The sequence below is a fragment of the Carcharhinus amblyrhynchos genome, chromosome 6 (genome assembly GCF_965287045.1).
Source record: "Carcharhinus amblyrhynchos chromosome 6, sCarAmb.v2.hapA, whole genome shotgun sequence".
Classification (NCBI taxonomy): Eukaryota; Metazoa; Chordata; class Chondrichthyes; order Carcharhiniformes; family Carcharhinidae; genus Carcharhinus; species Carcharhinus amblyrhynchos.
The window spans coordinates 76,752,921-76,770,804 of NC_137329.1; the positions used below are offsets into that span (position 1 = coordinate 76,752,921).

At 42.5% G+C, this 17,884-nt stretch overlaps 1 protein-coding gene and 1 pseudogene across 2 annotated transcripts in view; both read left to right on the top strand.

The window, feature by feature from the left end:
* pdzrn4 (PDZ domain containing ring finger 4) overlaps positions 1-17,884 on the top strand; it is a 463,702-nt gene that overhangs the window by 116,652 nt on the left and 329,166 nt on the right. The gene's annotated exons all lie outside the window — the stretch shown is intronic.
* Positions 14,352-14,495, top strand: LOC145344644 (U2 spliceosomal RNA; annotated as a pseudogene).

Consider the following 17,884-nt stretch of genomic DNA (forward strand, 5'->3'; position numbering starts at 1 on the left):
GTTGTTGAAGATCATCTTGCGAGCAGTCAGTGCAGATACATCCTCTCTCACCCTGAAGGCAGAAAGTAGGCCAGTAACAGATGTAAAACAAACTCAATCAGATTACTCTATTCAATTTTCACTGCTGTACAAGGGAAGTGCTAAGAATGGCTGAGAAGAGCTTGCATTTCAATAGGAATATCTGATATCTGGAAAGGAATAGTCTTGGTTGGAGAAAGTGTATTAGAGCTTTGCAGTGGCGATTGCATGTTTGAGGAACAACCATTGAGTTCAAACATTGTGTTGAGTGTAAATTCTGCTGCTTTAAAGCATGTCATACACTGCAGGAATACAGCCAAAGGCAATTTTCTTCCTTGTCAGTTAGGCTAAATTTTGTTGGATATATATCAGGAGATTTCATCACACACCTTCTAGTCACATGCTTCTATCATTAAGAAAGCAAATTACAAAGGATGCTGGAATGTGAAACAAAAACAGAAAATGCTGGAAATCTCAGCAAGTCTGACAGCATCTGTGGAGAGAGAATAGAGCCAATGTTTCGAGTCAGGATGACCCTTTGTCATAGCCAAGCAAAGCAGAGTTTTGTCAGACCCTTCATCAGGGCTCTGATGAAGGGTCATTCAGACTCGAAACATCAGCTTTATTCTCTCTCAACAGATGCTGTCAGACCTTGCTGAGGTTTTCCAGCATTTTCTGTTTTTGCTTCTACCATTGGCAATGCATCCATTCTCCGAATGCACCACCTTCCCACACCAATTTGACAGCAAATAGAATCATCATTACCTGGTTGCATGATTCTTGACTGTCAGTTAAATAGTACTTTTTCCTGTATCTCCAATGTTTTCTTAGAACTGATAAACAAAACTGTTTGAAGAATTTGGAAAAACTAACTTTTCATGATCCAGGATAAAGAAGCCTAGTTAATCCGCACTCCATCCACCATCTTAAACATTTACACCCTCCAGCACTGACACAAAGGCTGGAATTTTACCAGCATGCCAGCCCTGATTCCAGGGGCGCGCTCAGCTTGGAGAATGGCATTCTCTGTTGGCCTTAGGCGGGATTGTGCGAAACTTGGGCAGATGTGCTGGTAAAATTCCACCCAAAGTGGCTGCAATGTGTAACCTCATACAAGATGCACTGCATCAACTCACCAAGGCTCCTTCAACAACAATTTCCAAATCTGCAGCCTCTTCTATCTAGAAGGACAAGGGCAGCTGATGTGAGAACACCTTCACTTGCAAGTTCCCATTCAAACCAGTCACCATCCTGACTTGGAACTATATCACCGTGCCTTTGCTGTCACAATGTCAAAAACCTGCAACTTCCTCCCGAACAAAGCTGTGGGGCCATCTACACCACAACGGGTGCAGTGGTTCAAGAAGGTGGCTCCCCACCACCTTCTCAAGGGCAATTCAGGATGGGCAATTTGTTGGTGTTTTCAGTGACATTCATATAGGTTGAATGAATAATTTTTAAATAACCCTCTTGAATTGCTTGCAGCAGGGTCCTGGGGATTGAAGATCAATCATCGAAGCAACTCATGGCATCAGATGCATTGTGGAGCTCATAGATATGAGCCTTTCTGATTTGGTAAGGTAATGAGGCCATGTCAGTTCCTTCCACTTGTGCTCTGGAGTCACTCCCACTGCTTGGCAGAGTCAAGTGGATGATGTGGAAGGGAGGGTACTCCTGAGGGGGGAGAGAGAGAGAGCAGTGTTCGTTGTTTGCGAAAAGTCCGATTCTCAAGACAAGTTCAAAAAGCAAAAGCACAGCGTGAGCTTTTTCCATTTGATTGAAAGCGTATACATTGCTTCTTCACATGACACCAAATTTAGCGAAATGGTATCCACTTCTGTCATTGTGTCCAGCGTTTAGCATGTGAAGAGCTGTCGGTGAGGAATGCTGATGTGCCGGCTAGCGCTTCCTGATGATGATAAACTTTGTAAGAAGTCAGGAGTTAAAAACAAACCATTCTTGCCACATTAATCTATAGAGCACCCGATGCCATAAAAAGCTTCTGGTATGAAAAAAAAATGAGTGTAGGAGTTATGAATCAAATCCTAACTGCTGCTAACCTGGCCAGCTCTCTATGCTTCGTTGCTTCCTTTTTGAATAGACAGTTGAAATACCTTGTCAGCACGGGGTATCTTTGCAATCTCCAAATGATGTGAATAAATAGCAGCCTGATTCTTATCGCCACTTCTATCACTCTGGAGATGACATTACAGGCCTATTTACACTGAGCTCATTAATTTGGATCAGATTTGAAATTTACAGCTGTGTCAGATGAAAGGGAGTTGGCTGATGGCTTGGGTTTTCTTTTACAACCTCAACCCTGATATCATTTCAGCCTCCCTGTGACTTGTGCACCTTACAGGCTTGGTTCTGTGCACCTTACAGGCTTGGCTCTGACAGCGCAGAGCCAAAAGCACTTAGGTTGGACAGGCTAGGCTTGTATCCGTTGATGTCTAAAGAATAAGAGGTGACTTCATTGAAATATATAAGATCCTGAGGGGCCTTGACAGGGTGGATATGCAGAGGATATTTCCCCTTGTGGGTGAACCTTGAACTAGGAATCACTGTTTAAAAATACAATAAGGTGATATTTTTCACTTAGAGGATCATGAGGTTGGCATGGCTCCTGCTCTGCCCAAGACTGCAAGGAACTACGAAAGGTCATGAATGTGGCCCAATCCATCACGCAACCCAGCCTTCCATCTACTGACTCTGTCTGCACTTCCTGCTGCCTCGGCAAAGCAGCCAGCGTAATTAAGGACCCTAAGCACCCTGGACATTCTCTCTTCCACCACCTTCTGTCGGGAAAAAGATACAAAAGTCTAAGGTCACGTACCAACCAACTCAAGGAAGGCTTCTTCCCTGCTGCTGTCAGACTTTTGAATGGACTTATCTTGCATTAAGTTGGTCTTTCTCCACACCCTAGCTATGACTGTAACATTATATTCTGCACTCTCTTGTTTCCTTCTCTATGAACGGTGTGCTTTGTCTATATAGCACGCAAGAAACAATACTTTTCACTGCATGTTAATACATATGACAATAATAAATCAAATCAAATCCAAGTTTTTGGAATTCTCTTCCTGAAAAGGCGGTGGAAGCAGAGTCTTTAAATATTTTTAAAGAAGAGATGGTTAGATTCTTGATAAATGAGAGAGTGGTAGGTTAACAGGGGTAGGCAGGATCAGATTTTAGATTACCGTTAGATCAGTCATGATATTATTAAATGGTAGAGCAGGCTTGAGAGGCTGAATGATCTACTCCTGGGTCCTTGTTCCTATGTCCGCATTCATCATAACATCACCTTAACCAATATCACATCGGTACTGCAAGCAACAGATATTGGTGCTTGACTTCTACTTCAAGAAACACATTTTATTGAAGCAGTTGGGTAGAAATTAGGAACAAAAGGCCCTGACTGACTTCTACCCCTCCCCCAGGGATGCTCTGTGCACCATTTACCTAACAAGCTTGACTCCTAAGCATAAGAACCCTTCCTCAACCTTCCATATGTTATGCACTACCAACGGAAAAAGCCCAAATCTTGCACCCATTAGGACAATTCCGATTGTGGGCAGGCCTAGTTTTCACATTGCTGATGTGTGCTGACTTATCCCAGATACCGAAGAAGCTATATAGGCAGAACAAAAGGGCATGGGTGCAGCTGTGCCTGTGACTGTAATGGTGCCATATCTCCTGTCTGTCTCATTACCACTATATCCACTTTATAGTGTGAACCAGTTAAATTGGGCTCTGACCCAAGAAGCAGAGAACCAGATTAGATTACTGGGCATTAGTTTTGAACATCTTTTAACACTAGCTTCTTCCATACATTCTTGGTTCAACAACCTGAGCAAATGGTGACTTTGGCTTGATGGAAATAAGGTAGCTCCTGGAGCCTTTATTGACACCCAAAAGCACCATATGAAAAATTGCTGATATTGGCACCGGGTCTGGCACATTTGTACACTTGGAGACATCAGGTGCTAAAATGGATAGTGTTAAAATTGATGTCAGTGTCAATTCAATTCACAGTGATCTAAACACTTAAACAAGGAAGATTTAGAGCTGAGCTGGGTGGAGGTCAGAAGAGTATGGGATGTCTTGATTTAAAGCATATAAGATCCTGAGGTGAGTTAATAAGGTGGATGTGGAGAGAATATTTTCTCTTGGGGGTGCATCTAGAACTAGGGGCCACTGGGTTAAAAATCAGGCATCGCCATTTAAGACAAAAATAAAGAAACATTTTATTTCTCAAGAGGCTTGTGAAGCTTTGGAATTCTCTTCCTCAAAAGGTGATTGAGACAGAGTCTTTGGATATCTTTAATGCAGAAGAAGATAGATTGCTCATAAGCAAGAGGGCCAAAGGCTATCGGGGGTTGGCAGGAATTTGAAGTTAAGGTTAAGGTCAGCCGGGACTTTGTTGAATGATAGAGCAGACTTGAGGAGCTGAGTGGCCTACTGCTGTGCCTAATTTATATGTTCATATGGCTGTTCATTGTGAACCTACAATCTTGGCTGCTTTAGTGCTGTGACGTCAATAATAGCAATACATCAAAAGTAATTCCTCATGGAAAACATTTTGAGGCACTTCCTGCCTGGTAAAATGCAACAATACATTTGCAAGATTTTCTTTGTACCCACTGCAAACATGGACACAGCATATTAATGCACCCTCAAACTCTCCAAATACTCCGTAAAGTTGGCTTCAACAGCGACTAAATGCACAAAGGAGCCAAGTTTTTTTAAGTACAGCACTCAGAGCCAATTCATATGGAGTATCAGTGGTTGTTGAGAGCCAGGGAGTTGATGGGATCTGAAGAAATGTTTCCTGGGCCCTGAGCCACAGATTCAGCTGTGCTCATTATCAGGATATATCGCTGAAGAATAGAACCTGAGTTAGCTCAGAGATACCTTGTTTTGATGCCACGTTTATATCATGGAAGTGCTTCTGACAGAAATGCAATGAATTTTGCTCTTTTTGCTGCATAGATTTGCCCTTGCTGTTTTTCTGTTTTAGCTGCAGACCTTGCTTCATGTCTAGGGCAGGTTCAGCTTCTCTTGCAATGCTTTAATGGACTGTTTGTGCTTGTGGACCTTTGGTGGAAAAGGAACACACTTCTCATTGCACTCTCCTCCTGAACAGGGCAAAGTAAACAACTGGAAATGGAGGGAGCTGCCAAACCCAACTAACCCTGGGACCTGTTCCTGTAGTGAATAAGTTGAACTGTTTATTGTGTCAATAAATGCCAAAACCAAAAGGCAATACACCAGTGAAATTTGAACATCTGGCACTTAATCACAGCACAATCCATCAACACCGAAGATAAAAGATGAGAGAATACGGATATCAGCAATCTTTACTCATGTTGTGTACTGTTTTTACTCTTTTCTTAAGGAAAGAATGTACTTGCCATGGTGGGACTGCAACGAAATCCACTAAGTAAGTTCCTGGGATGGTGCAATTAACCTATGAGGAAAGACTAAATAGATTGGGCCTTTATTCTCTGGAGAGTGAGAGATGATCTCATTCAAACATACAAGATTATAAGGGGCTTGACAGGGTAGTTGCAGGAGGATGATTCCCCTAACGGGGGAGGGGTTGATGGTTGCGTGGTGAGGGAGTATAAAACCTGGGAATATGGTCTCAGAGTATGGGCCAGGCCATTTAGGACTGAAATAAGGAGGAACTTCTTCACTCAGAGGGTGGTGAATGTTTTGGAATTCTTCACCCAGCAGGGCGGCAGCTATGTTCAAGACTGAGATTGTTAGATTTCTAGTTGGTAAAAATATCAAGGGATACTGGGATAATGCAGGAAAATGATGTTGAAGTCGAAGTTCAGCCATGATCTCGTTGAATGGTGGAGAAGGCTCGAAGGGCTGAATGGCCTACTCCTGCTCGTAGTTATTAGTGAAGTTATCACGCGCCATTGAACTTTGATTGAGAATCCAATAGCTCAGTCTTTTGTGGTTTTTCTCCCCCCTCCAGATGAGGGTCGCCACTTGGTGAATTTAGTCTCCCCATCGTTTGCCCCCCATGATGGTCTTAACATGGCAGTAAAGTTGCAACGGAGCTGCTGTATGTTATAGCTCACCACAGTAGGTTGGGTCCTCATCTAGGGCAGTTATCCAGCTGGCATGACTTGATTTTCATTCCTGTCTTTGTGCAGCCTCCTGTCCAAAGGCAAAAGAATCTGAGGTTATTTGGCATTTTAATTTTAACATCTTCCTGTTTTTAAAAAAAACTACACATGCAACACACATACACACAATGCACATATACGCACACACAAAGACATGCACATGCAAACACTTGACAAACTCCCATAATTCTGAAAATGTTTAAATTTGGTATCAACATGTTGTAGTGTACTGATGGGAGTCCACAAAGTGTGACACTAACTGTTGGAGTTAGCATGGTGACTTGATGTCGACGTATAACTCATCCTTTAATGCTATAAAACCCAACCACATGGAGCCATGTAATCTCGTGGAAGAGGCAAATCCATCTCCCCTCACCCTGAAAAAGAAGTGTTGATCTATATAAGGTTGAAAATGGGGATGGAACGAGTTAGGTTGAGGTGAATTATTTTTGACGGGTGATATGTCCCTCGCTCTACTCAGCTGCTGCTCATGCAGTCTTACTTTCCCATCCAATCCTCCAGGGGACTGCTCCCCTCTTCTCCCCATCTCCCATTTCACTTTTTCACTGGTCTCCCCTCCCCCCCTTAGGTCTCCCCCTTATGTCAAAGGCAGTGCATAGGGATATGGGAACAGGAATAAGCCGTTCAGCTTTTGAGCCAATCTGCTATTCAGTAAGTTCACAGTTTTTGGACTCAAAGCTCTTAGCTGACAAACATCGAATTCCATCGAAATGTTCAATTAACATAGACCCCAACAGCTTTTTGCGGAAGAGTTCCAGATTTTCCACTATCCTCTTGTGCGCAGGGGTGTTTTCTGACATTAGCCCCACCCTTCCCTGAACAGTCTATCTTTAATGTTAATATTATTGTCCTTTTTTCTGATTATGTCACTGAAAGTGCAGATTCAAGCAGATTTGCTGTTCCCTCAAATTATTATGGGGAATTCTCCCAAAAAATTCTAAGTGTTCAATTCATGGGAAAACTAGTTCTTAGTGAAGTTATCACACGTCATTGATTCAGAATCTAATAGCTCAGTCTTTTGTGGTTAATTTTGCCCCCCCCCCCCCCCCCTTCAGATGAGGGTCGCCACTTGGTGAATTCAATCTCCCCACTGTCTGCCCCCCATGATGGACTTAACATGGCAGTAAAGTTGCGACAGAGCTGCTGTATGTCATAGCTCACCCACAGTAGGTTGGGTCCTCATCTAGGGCAGTTATCCAGCTGGCATGATCTGATTTTCATTCCTTTGTGCAGCCTTCTGTCCAGAGACAAAGGAATTTGGGGTTAGTTGGCATTTTAATTTTAACATATTCCTGTTTTCAAAAAAAAACTACACACGCAACACACATACACACAATGCACCTTTATGCACCCACAAAGACATGCACGTATGAACACTTGAAAAACTTCCATACATTCTGAAAATGTTTAAATTTGATATCAACATGGTGTAGTGTACTGAAAAATAATTCAGGCTATTTTCTTCAGTGGAGGTTCACACTAGAATCTCCCACGCTCTGTGCAATGCTGAGGCCATCAGCATGAATATCAGTAGATTTCAGGAGGGCAGGGCCTGTTCCTGACCGGGAGGCTATCGCTGGCCAGCCCGGGACCGTCAGTGCTGCTCCCCAACCCCCTCATGGCCCAATCATAGCCCACCCGACCATTCCTGGTCCAGCCTTGATTTCCCCCCCACCCCCCAATTGTCCCAAACTGCCCCGATCTCCAGACCGTGCCAGAAATCTGGCGCACAAACTCTCGCTCAGATGCGGCATATCTCCACACCCAATGGGAGAATCGTGGCCATTGTGTCTGCCCGCACTTTTGCCAAATGGATTAGAAGGTTGTGTCAGCTGCGGCTTGGTCTTGCCTCTGGCTTCAGCTCCCACTCCAGGACTTTAGCACAGAGGTTGAAGCTGACACTCCAGTACAGTACTGAGGGCGTGCTGTACTGTCAAAAGCATCTTTTTTCAGGTGAAGTATTAAACTGAAGCCTGTCTGCCTGCCTCAGGTGGATGTAGAAGATCCCATATTTTGGAAAAGAGCAGGACAGGTATCGCTGTTGTCAGTCAATGTAAAAAGGAACTGTTGATCTTGTCCTTGTCGAGTGCTTTTTGAGAGAGGCTGCTGTTTGCATTTGGCTGCCGTTTTACCAACATTACAGCAGTGCCCACTATTCAAATGCACTTGACTGGCTGCAAAGCGCTTTGAGATAGATGGTGGTTGCAGGAAGTGCAATATGACTTCAAGTCGTTTGATACATCTGCTATCTTATAGAGAAAAGTGTGAAACTGACATTAATGGATACTGCAGAAAATCTACCAATTCAGATGTAAATTCACCTTCATTACACCTTTATCCAATAAATTTTGATGCTATTCTTCAGTAGGTGCTGCCACAATTCCTGTCATATTTTGCAATGCTTTGGTTAGTTGTTTGGCTGTTCAGTATGTCTGAGAATTTATGCTTTTGAGCTTGCATATTTGTAAGCCTGGTCTGAAGAAAGTGACCTCATGGGACTGGAGGTTTGTGGCCCTGTTTTTGTTAGGGATGTAAAATTGAACAATTAAGTGAGGAACAGCCTAAAACCTTCCTTTTTACAACATCTAGAACCATAGTAGCCATTTCACTGGCGGCACAGTGTGAGACTGTCACGTCTTGAAACTCTTAACATCAACCAACATTTAGGCTCAATTCTCTTAATTTGGTCATTTTTCCTGTGTTGTTATGTCCTGGTTCTCCTGTAATGTCACCCTTAGGTTTCAGTGGAGGGCTCAGTTATATCACCTTCTGAAATCTCGGTCTTCTGTCACTACATCCTTATTTTTCATCCACAATTTCCACCTCCCATCTCTTGCTCTCTCTCCTACTTGGAAATGGTTGTTAAAACCTAAATCTTTAATCATGTATTTGGTCACCTGTCCTAATAACACCTCGTATAGAATGGTGTCAAGTTCTGTCTGATAGCACTCCTGTGAAGGAGTATTGAAATGTTCTGCTACAATAAAAATTCATATAAATGCAAATTGTTGCCCAGGGATTGTATAACTCCAAGCACCGAAATCACCACACTAAAGTATATTTTCTTTTGGATGATGATGAGTAGTCATGATAACTGTTGAGGAACTCTTTAGTTCTGACTGGCTTGTTTTGCAATGCCAGCTGTAATTAAAAGATATGGTAGTGGGAGGTCACTCATCGCAGACACATGAATGAAATGTTTTTATTTCAAACTTGTAGGTAAAAGGGTCCGTGGGAAAGTGAGGCTATGATGCTTGTTGGGTCAAACGCCTCAGTTGCAGTTTAGAAGTTTAGTAAACAGTGGAGCTTTGTGAAATGAAGAAAGCAATTCAGGTGTGAATTGTGAGCGTTGGATAGCCTGGGGCAGGTTCAGTGAGAGGGAGAGTGAATATAGCACAGGTGGCTGGGAGGTGTGGGGGGTGGGGGGGGGGTGCAATTTGAGGTGATTTAGCAACCTTTATTTGGGAGAGTATAAACTGTAGATAAGATACCGGCCGAGATCCACACCTCTGGTAGCTGACCCATACATTGCGAGAATTTTCAATCTTAGACACTTTGTTTTCTATCATTAAATTTTGACTTTGGCAAAAGATGTCTTTTAAATTAATTCTTATCACTGGTGGAAAGGTGCATGTCAATCCACACATATAGTGTCAGAACAAAATGGTCTAAATCAGGGTCGCTGTGATAAGCTGTGTCCTTCAGGCCCTCTCCCCATACCTTTTGGTAAACTGGCGGTGGTACAGTTTGAAGGGACCAGCTTGTCCACAACGTGCTTCTGAAATTCATCTTCTTCTACCCACCCCAAGCAACAGCCCAAATATACTTATTGAGTCGAGTTGTATCATCTTGGTTTGCGAAAACATGATGTGGAAGCTTTTGGGAGAAGTAATCTGACTGTATTGGACAGCTTGCAGGATCAACCCCGACCACGGCAAGTTGGGGAACATGTTGTGCAGGCTAGGGAACTTAGTGGAATAAATACATGGAGTTACATTGATAGGGCTGGGAGTGGACCTGAATAGGATGCCCTTTCAGAGAGAGACTCGATGGGCCAAGTGACGCCTCGCTGTACTGCAGGGGTTCTAGTGTTGTATAGACTCTGAACTTAACTGTAAAGTTAGAGCAGAATTCTCCCATCTGGAGACTAAGTCCCTTGATGGGGTGGGAACGTGGAGTGTTTCTCACTGTGGAGGCCAGTGGGAAAATACCCCAAATCTTCGGGCCTCAACCTCATTAATTATGCAGTTGGGTGTTTTGTGCCATATACTATGTCAGGGCAGACTTGATGACACAATGCCATCCTAGCCGGGCACCATGTTGAAAAAGCATCCAACATCACTGATCCATTATTGAAGAAAGAAGGTGGACCTCCCAAAAATGAAGGTGGATCACCAGGATTACTCTGAGGCTGGAAGATGGACTGCGTGAGAATGAAGATGGCTTTCTGGGAGTGCTCTGAGGCTAGAAGATGGACCCCCTCCAGGACACTGAATCTGGAAGGTCTACCTGCAGGTGGTCTCCTCACCAATTGTTATGGTGTTTTGGAGTCCAGGGTTGTGGGCTGCCTTCATCCTGAACTCCAAAGGTAGTCCCAGCAATTGTTCAGGTGAGTCCTTACATCTGCATGCCATATTTTTCAAATATGTTTTGCACCTGTGTGTTTTCTCGCTGGCATTGCAGTAAATTGGGCATAGGTGGGCGGACCTTCATCTATATCCCATTAGCAGGGGACAAATGAGGTTCATGCCAGCCTGTAGTGGGTTTTCTGACTTGCCTGACCCTGCTATAACCATTGAATCCGCAGGAGCTTGGGAGAATTCCACCCTTTGTCTACATCCTAAATTGATTGCAATGTTCAGGAAACAACTCTGCAGACTGTGTACATAAGCAGACAGTTAGAGTGGAATCTTCCTCATCTCCACCATGAGCCCTCCCCTGCCCAATCTCAGTGAATAATGAGGAGAGGCAGACAAACAAGTGCCCGACTTCTCAACGTCCATGTGTAGTCCTGCAGAAGCCAAAGACCAAGTACAGGGGACAAGTAAAACATAAATAACTAGGCCTTTAATGATTATTTAAGTTTTGAGATGAGATGTAAACTTGAACCATATTGGCCTGTTTCAGTGACTCGTTCTGATTGTACTTGAAGAATAGCAGAGAGTTCTCATTTTATCTCAAAAGCAAGCTAACTATTCAATCATCTCATTGATTGTGAAATGCATTGAAGTTTTTCTGAGAAAAGTGTGCTGTATAAATGCAGATCAGTCATTTTTGTTCCTTCTTCCTTCAAGTTATCCAACTGCCCCATACTATAAGAAAATTGCACTCATTTGCAACCAGGTGCCTCATGCCAACTTCTGGATTTGAAGCCAGGTTGTTCCCCTTGCAGCCTTTTGTAGCAAAGCACAGGCAAGAAGCAAGAGTGTTTCTCCAAACACAAGGGGCAGCAAAGGTTAGACATGGCCTACTTGACTGTGGTTCAAATCCAATCAGCAGCAATGCAAAAAGCTATGATTGACTCACTGGGCATCTCTTTTGGGGGAACGTGGGTGAAAAGTAGAAGACTATTTTTTTCAATTGTCAAAATTGACAGAAAAAATTAAAACATTGTCGAAAAAGTCACAGTTAATTGAGCATCTCCTGGAAGACAACTAGGAGTTGCCCATTTACTGGTGGCATGGTGACATATAGGTTAGCACTGCCACTTTACAGTGCCAGGGACCTGAGTTCAATTCCAGTCTTGACTAACTGTGTGCCCCCCATGTCTGCATGAATTTCCTCCAGGTACTCCATTTTCCTCCACAGTCGAAAGACATATAGGTTAGGTGGATTGGCCATGCTAAATTGCTCCTTGGACACTAAGGTGTGTAGCTTACAGAAATTAATGGGCTTGACACTTAGGTTTCCAGGGATAGGGCCTGGGTAAAATTGGTGCAGACTCGATGGGCCGAATTGTCTCCTTCTGCACTGTAGCAATTCTATGATTCTATAATTAATGCAGAAATGACGGAAGGTAGATACCCAGCAGGAATTTCTGAAACTGTTGATTCCATTGGCAAAGGAAATTGCCTCGAGGTAGAAGCCAGTGAGAAATTGAATGCCATTTTGTTGGCATTGCCCATGTGCTTAATTCAATGCTGACATTTATGTTATTGCTTTTGGGTGTGGGAGGGATACTGCGTGAGTATATCTGAGATAAACCAATAGAATGGGCTTCACACAGGAAGTGTTAAAAATGAGAGAGCTTGGAAACTGGGATCATCAGTTGGTCTGGTGATGGTCTGAAAGATTTGATCTCAGTTAAAAAAAAGTTTAAAAATCAGCAGCGCTGAGAAAAGTGGCAACTTTAAACTATGTCCACTCCAGAATGAGTTGCCCTGAATCGGGATGGCAGGATTGTGAAAAGTGGGAGCGGGGGCGGGGGGGGGAGATAGATTTTCTAGATCAGTGAGTCGACTGAAATAACAGAAGGTCATTTAACCCCATAACAGATGGAGCCAGGCTGCTGCTGTCATCAAAGAGACCACTATGTAACCTCAGTGGCCAGCAGAGTCAGTAAATATGAATGTAACAGGAGTGGACATGTGGAGGGAGAAGATGTTGCAAGCCTATCACTGGTCACAGATCAACTTTAAAGATTCAGACTACCTTCTAAATTAAACTCTGGGGCCTGCACTGAATGAGGACAGCAGGTTACACAAACACAATTGAAATACAGTTCTTTGTAGATGGCAGACACTTGATGCCAAATAGCTGTGGCGATTAATTTTTTTGTTTCCTATTACTCCCTGTGTTCCTAGAACCACAGGCAAGGCAGTTGTCATTCAGAAACCAGAGAATATGTTTGTTTTACAGGATGAGTTTCTCTTTTCCTCTCTCTTGTTCATGATGGACACTCACTGTTAACTTGTTTTGCTTTATTCCCCCCCCACTATTACCAGCTTTCTTTTGTATGAGTCTCGTAGTTTAAATACAACTTTGTATCAGAAAGGAAGGAACAGATTCATTTCAAAAAAATCCATTGTTCATCCTGTGCGTTTCTGAGCAAAATATTGGATGGAAAATCGGGTAAAATGGATCGGAATTCAGCCGTCTAATCTTTCATCTTGGCCATGCATCTATCCTTCGCTAGGAGTAACTTGATATACTTGTGAATTAAGTGAATTTTATGATGTGCTGCTAATAGATCATAACAGCAGGCTTGCATTTACTTTGCATTTTTCAGAACATCCAAATGGAGAATTTTTGAAGTGTGATCACTGATTTGATGTTGGGATACTGTTTATGTGCAGCAAGATCGCGCAAACAGCGAGGTGATAATGGCCAGATAATCTCCCTCAGTTATGTGCTGAGGAATACATACTGACCAGGTCTCTGAGGATAAGTGTAACCTTTGAGATATTGGCTATATTTTACAACATCTTGAGAGAGCATACAGGACGTGAGTGTGGCTTCTCATCTGAATAACAGCACCTCCTAAAGTGTACAACCACCTCAGTGCTGCATTGAAGTGTTAAGAGTATGCGCACTGGTGTGGGACTTGAACCTACAAGCTTCTGATTCAGAAGATGAAAGTACAATCCACTGAGCCACAACTGATGAAGAGTGTATACAGCAGATGAGTGTTTTTTTTTGTAATGATGTGGAGATGCTGGTGTTGGACTAGGGTAAACACAATAAGAAGTCTCACAACACTAGGTTAAAGTCCAAAAGGTTTATTTGGTAGCACAAGCCACTAGCTTTTGGAGTGCTGCCCCTTCATCAGGTGAGTGGAAGAACTCAAATGAAAAGAACTCCCACTCACCTGATGAAGCGGCAGCACTCTGAAAGTTAGCGGCTTGTGCTACTAAATAAATTTGTTGGACTTTAACCTGGTGTTGAGACTACTTTTTTTTGTAGTCATAACAATGTGGCATCAGGTTTCCCTCATTATTGTAATCAAGGTGAGAACAGTTGAACACAATTATACAGCAACCAAGACAATATTGATTAAGTGGGAATGAAAATTGAGATTTTGGGGAAGATCATATTTATTAGGGCTTGACCAGCAAAATGCATTCACCAACAGAATGTGGTTGGATATAGTTCTAAAATAATAAGAAGCACTGACAGGACATCTGTACTGATTTTAGTTTGTCCAGACTTAACCAGTGTTAGTAAGCTCCAATTGCTTCTCAGCCTTTTGGCTAAGATTAAGTGTAGTATCTGTTCTCATCAGTTTGCCTGCGATCATGGTTTGCCTAAGCTCGGGTAGAGTAAAGGATAAGGGCAACCAATGAGGTTAAACAAGATTTAACTAATGCAATTTTTCAAAGCCACCTCGGCCTTTTGCAAAGGTGAAGCATGAGATCAAGCCCAGGAGGGGGCACAATGCCTTATCCTGTCAACTTGGATCTTGTTTGATTGAGCCGTAGATGGGATGCAACACTCTTGTCTTGTCAGCTTGGATCTTATTTCTCTCATGTGGGGACTGAGATTGGAATTAATTTGAATGGCTTTTTTGATTAGAAATAAAGTGCCAAGATGTACAAAAAAACAGTGATACCTGTTGAACAGAAGACAGACTCCAAATGAGACATGACTTTTTCCCAACCCAACTATATATGGTTCTGGTCCCCTTTTTTTAAAAATAAATATAATTGTGTTAGAAGCAGTTCAGAGGAGGTTCATCTGACTCATTCCTGGATGAGGAGTTTACCTTATGAAGAAAGGTTGAACAGGTTGGGCTTGTAACTACTGAAGTCTAGAAGAATGAGAAATGATCTTATTGCAACATATAAGATCCTGAGTGGATTTGATAGGGTGGATACCGGGATGGTGTTCCCGCTTGTGGGAGAGACGAGATTCAGGGATAAGAGGTCGACTGTTTAAGATGGAGATCAGTTTTTTTTTCTCAAAGGGTTGTTAGAACATGGAATTCTGTTCCCCAGAAAGCACTGGAGGCCAGTGCTTATATTCAATAAATTGAATTTATTTAAAGCAGAGTTAGGCATATTTTTGATAGACAAGGGTGTTCAAGGGTTATGGTGGGGGGCAGATGAGAAAGTGGGGTTGTTACCGTAATCAGATTAGCCGTGATCTTATTGAATGGTGGAGCAGGTTCGAAGGATTGAAAGGCCTACTCTTGCTTTTAAGCCCTGCGTTCCTAACTCCAGCAATGAAGTAGCTTGCTGACTTTTTAGGTTCAGAAGTGAGATATTGACACATAGATCACTTGGAAAAAGAAAAGCTTGTATTTATATTGCACTTTTCACAACAACTGCATGCCTGAAAGAGTTTCACAGCCAACAGAGCACTTTTGAAGGATAGTCATTGTTGTAATGGAGGAATCATGGCAGCCAATTTGTGCACAGCAAGATCCAACAAGCAGCAACACTGTAATGACCAGATAATCTCTTTCTTGCATGTTGATTAAGGGCTGAATATTGGCCAGGACACCGAGATAATTCCCTTGCTCCCCTTCAAAAGAGTGCCCAGGGATCTTTCACTCGCCCAAACAGTCAGATGGTACTTTGGTTTAAGGTCTCACTTGATATTCGAGTTGACTTTGCATTGTCAATTATGGTTTTTGTATTTATGCCTTCCTGGGTGGCATTTGTGACACAGAGGTGAGAGCACCATGAACCAAGCCACGGCAAGTGAATTTTGAGGATTTGGAGAAGGGCGTAGGGGGAGACATTACAAAGCACTTTACAGAACACCCACAAGCAAACTTTTACTTCTCGTTCATTTTGACAAGGGGGATCTCTGTGATGCAGAAATAGATGGAGGACCACCAAGATTACAGAGCACTTAATTTTTGCAAAACAGTGTTGCTAACAACAAGAGAGTTGTTACCCCGAAGCTATTTTTGTGTCAGCTTGAAATTCCATTTGTGAAAGTGGTGACAGACTGGGCCAATGCATCAAAAAGTCCATTTTGAAAATACTATTCAGCTTATCACTCCTGTCCGAAAGGTGGGCAGGGTGTGAATCTGAAAATGTGCAGAATCGTGCTGGAGAGAAAAGAAAGACAAAGGCATTTACACCAAAACATTCCTGAGAAATGACCTGTGGATTGTTCGTATGATTCATTCGCCCCTTCCAATCATGCCCCTTATGACTTATTTTCCATTACACAACAAAAATGCTGCTTTTGACATGACATGGTTAAGATTCCTGGCTTGGGTCACTGTCTGTGTGGAGTTTGCACGTTCTCCCTGTGTTTGTGTGAGTTTCCTCTAGGTGCTCCAGTTTCCTCCCACAGTTCAAAGATGTGCTGTTAGCTGCATTGACCATGTTAAATTCTTCCTCACTGTACCCAAACAGGCACATAATGTGGCAACTAGGGGATTTTCACAGTAACTTCATTACAGTGTGGATGTAAGCATACTTATGACTAATAAACTTTACTTTGTGTTGTGGCTGCTTTTTGATTAGCTAACCAAGTCGCTGTGTAAGTTACTTAGGGAAAGGGGTCACATATGTCTGGTGCCAGAAGTCTATTGGTGACCTGTGTAATTGTCCCCAGTATGAGATCCCACCTTCAGTAGAAGAGGAAAGACAATCCAGAGAGATCTAATATTTTCAACAGAAGTCATAGAGATGACCAAATAAAAGGGATAAAATAGAACTAAGAAAGTTGCCAGGAAATGACATCAGTGGCTTAGAGCTCCACATCAAGGCTGTACCTTTTTTTAACTATTTTTATCATCAACATTCTTCCACCTGTGTAAGATGATGGATATACAGCAAATTCAAATCTAAATTAGCCATCAGTCTCTTGTTCTTAAAGTTGTAATATCTTGTTGTAATTTCTCCCAACTACAGTTTGATATCCAACATGTTTCTCCCTCTTTTCTGATGGAGTCAGATGGACTTGGACATTGACTCTGTTTTCTCTCCTGACAGATGCCAGACCTGCTGAGTTTTTCCACCACCCTCTGTTCTTGTTTCAGATTCCAGCACCCACAATATTTTTATTATTTAACTCCATTGGACCCAAGGTATCTTCCTATAGTTCTATTATACCTTCCTATAATGTCACCAATGATTGGAAAGACCTGATCCTTTAGAAACAGATTCTGCCTCAGGTTTTGCATGTGAAGTAGTTATCAGGTGTTGGTGCCACTTTATTCATCTGTATCTGTGTCCTTAGTGAAACAACCTTGAAGGCCACATTGTTTTGGCACATGCTTAGAATTCTCTGAAAAAGACAGCTGGAGGTTTTCCTTAGTATTGAATGTACACATTGTGATGCTTGACCCAATCTTTTCTTCCAAGCTGCTGTCTCAGACTGTCCCAAAGGCATGCAGTGGAGAGGTCACCTTGTTGGAATAGACCAATCTTAAATGAAGTGCAATCAGATTAAGAGATTGGCGGTAAGAGTATATTGGATTTTCAGTTTCCTTTGAATCACTAAAATGAATTAAACTATTTGATTCTTATCCATTGGAATTTAATGTATTTTCTCTCCATGGAAGAAGCATGATTATGTAAGAGAAGGAAATGAGCCATTTAATGGAAGATATTCCTTAGAGACGGATTGTGTTAGATACCCTCAGCTAGCTTACTGTGTGTTTATTTTACACTGCATTAGAAGGAAATGTCTTCTTAAACATATTGGTGAATTGAAGAGGAAGTTTTCTGTTGATATTGGATGTCTGACAGCTGCAAATGTCCAATGGACTTGGGGAAACTGTCCCAGATGTGCTTGGATAG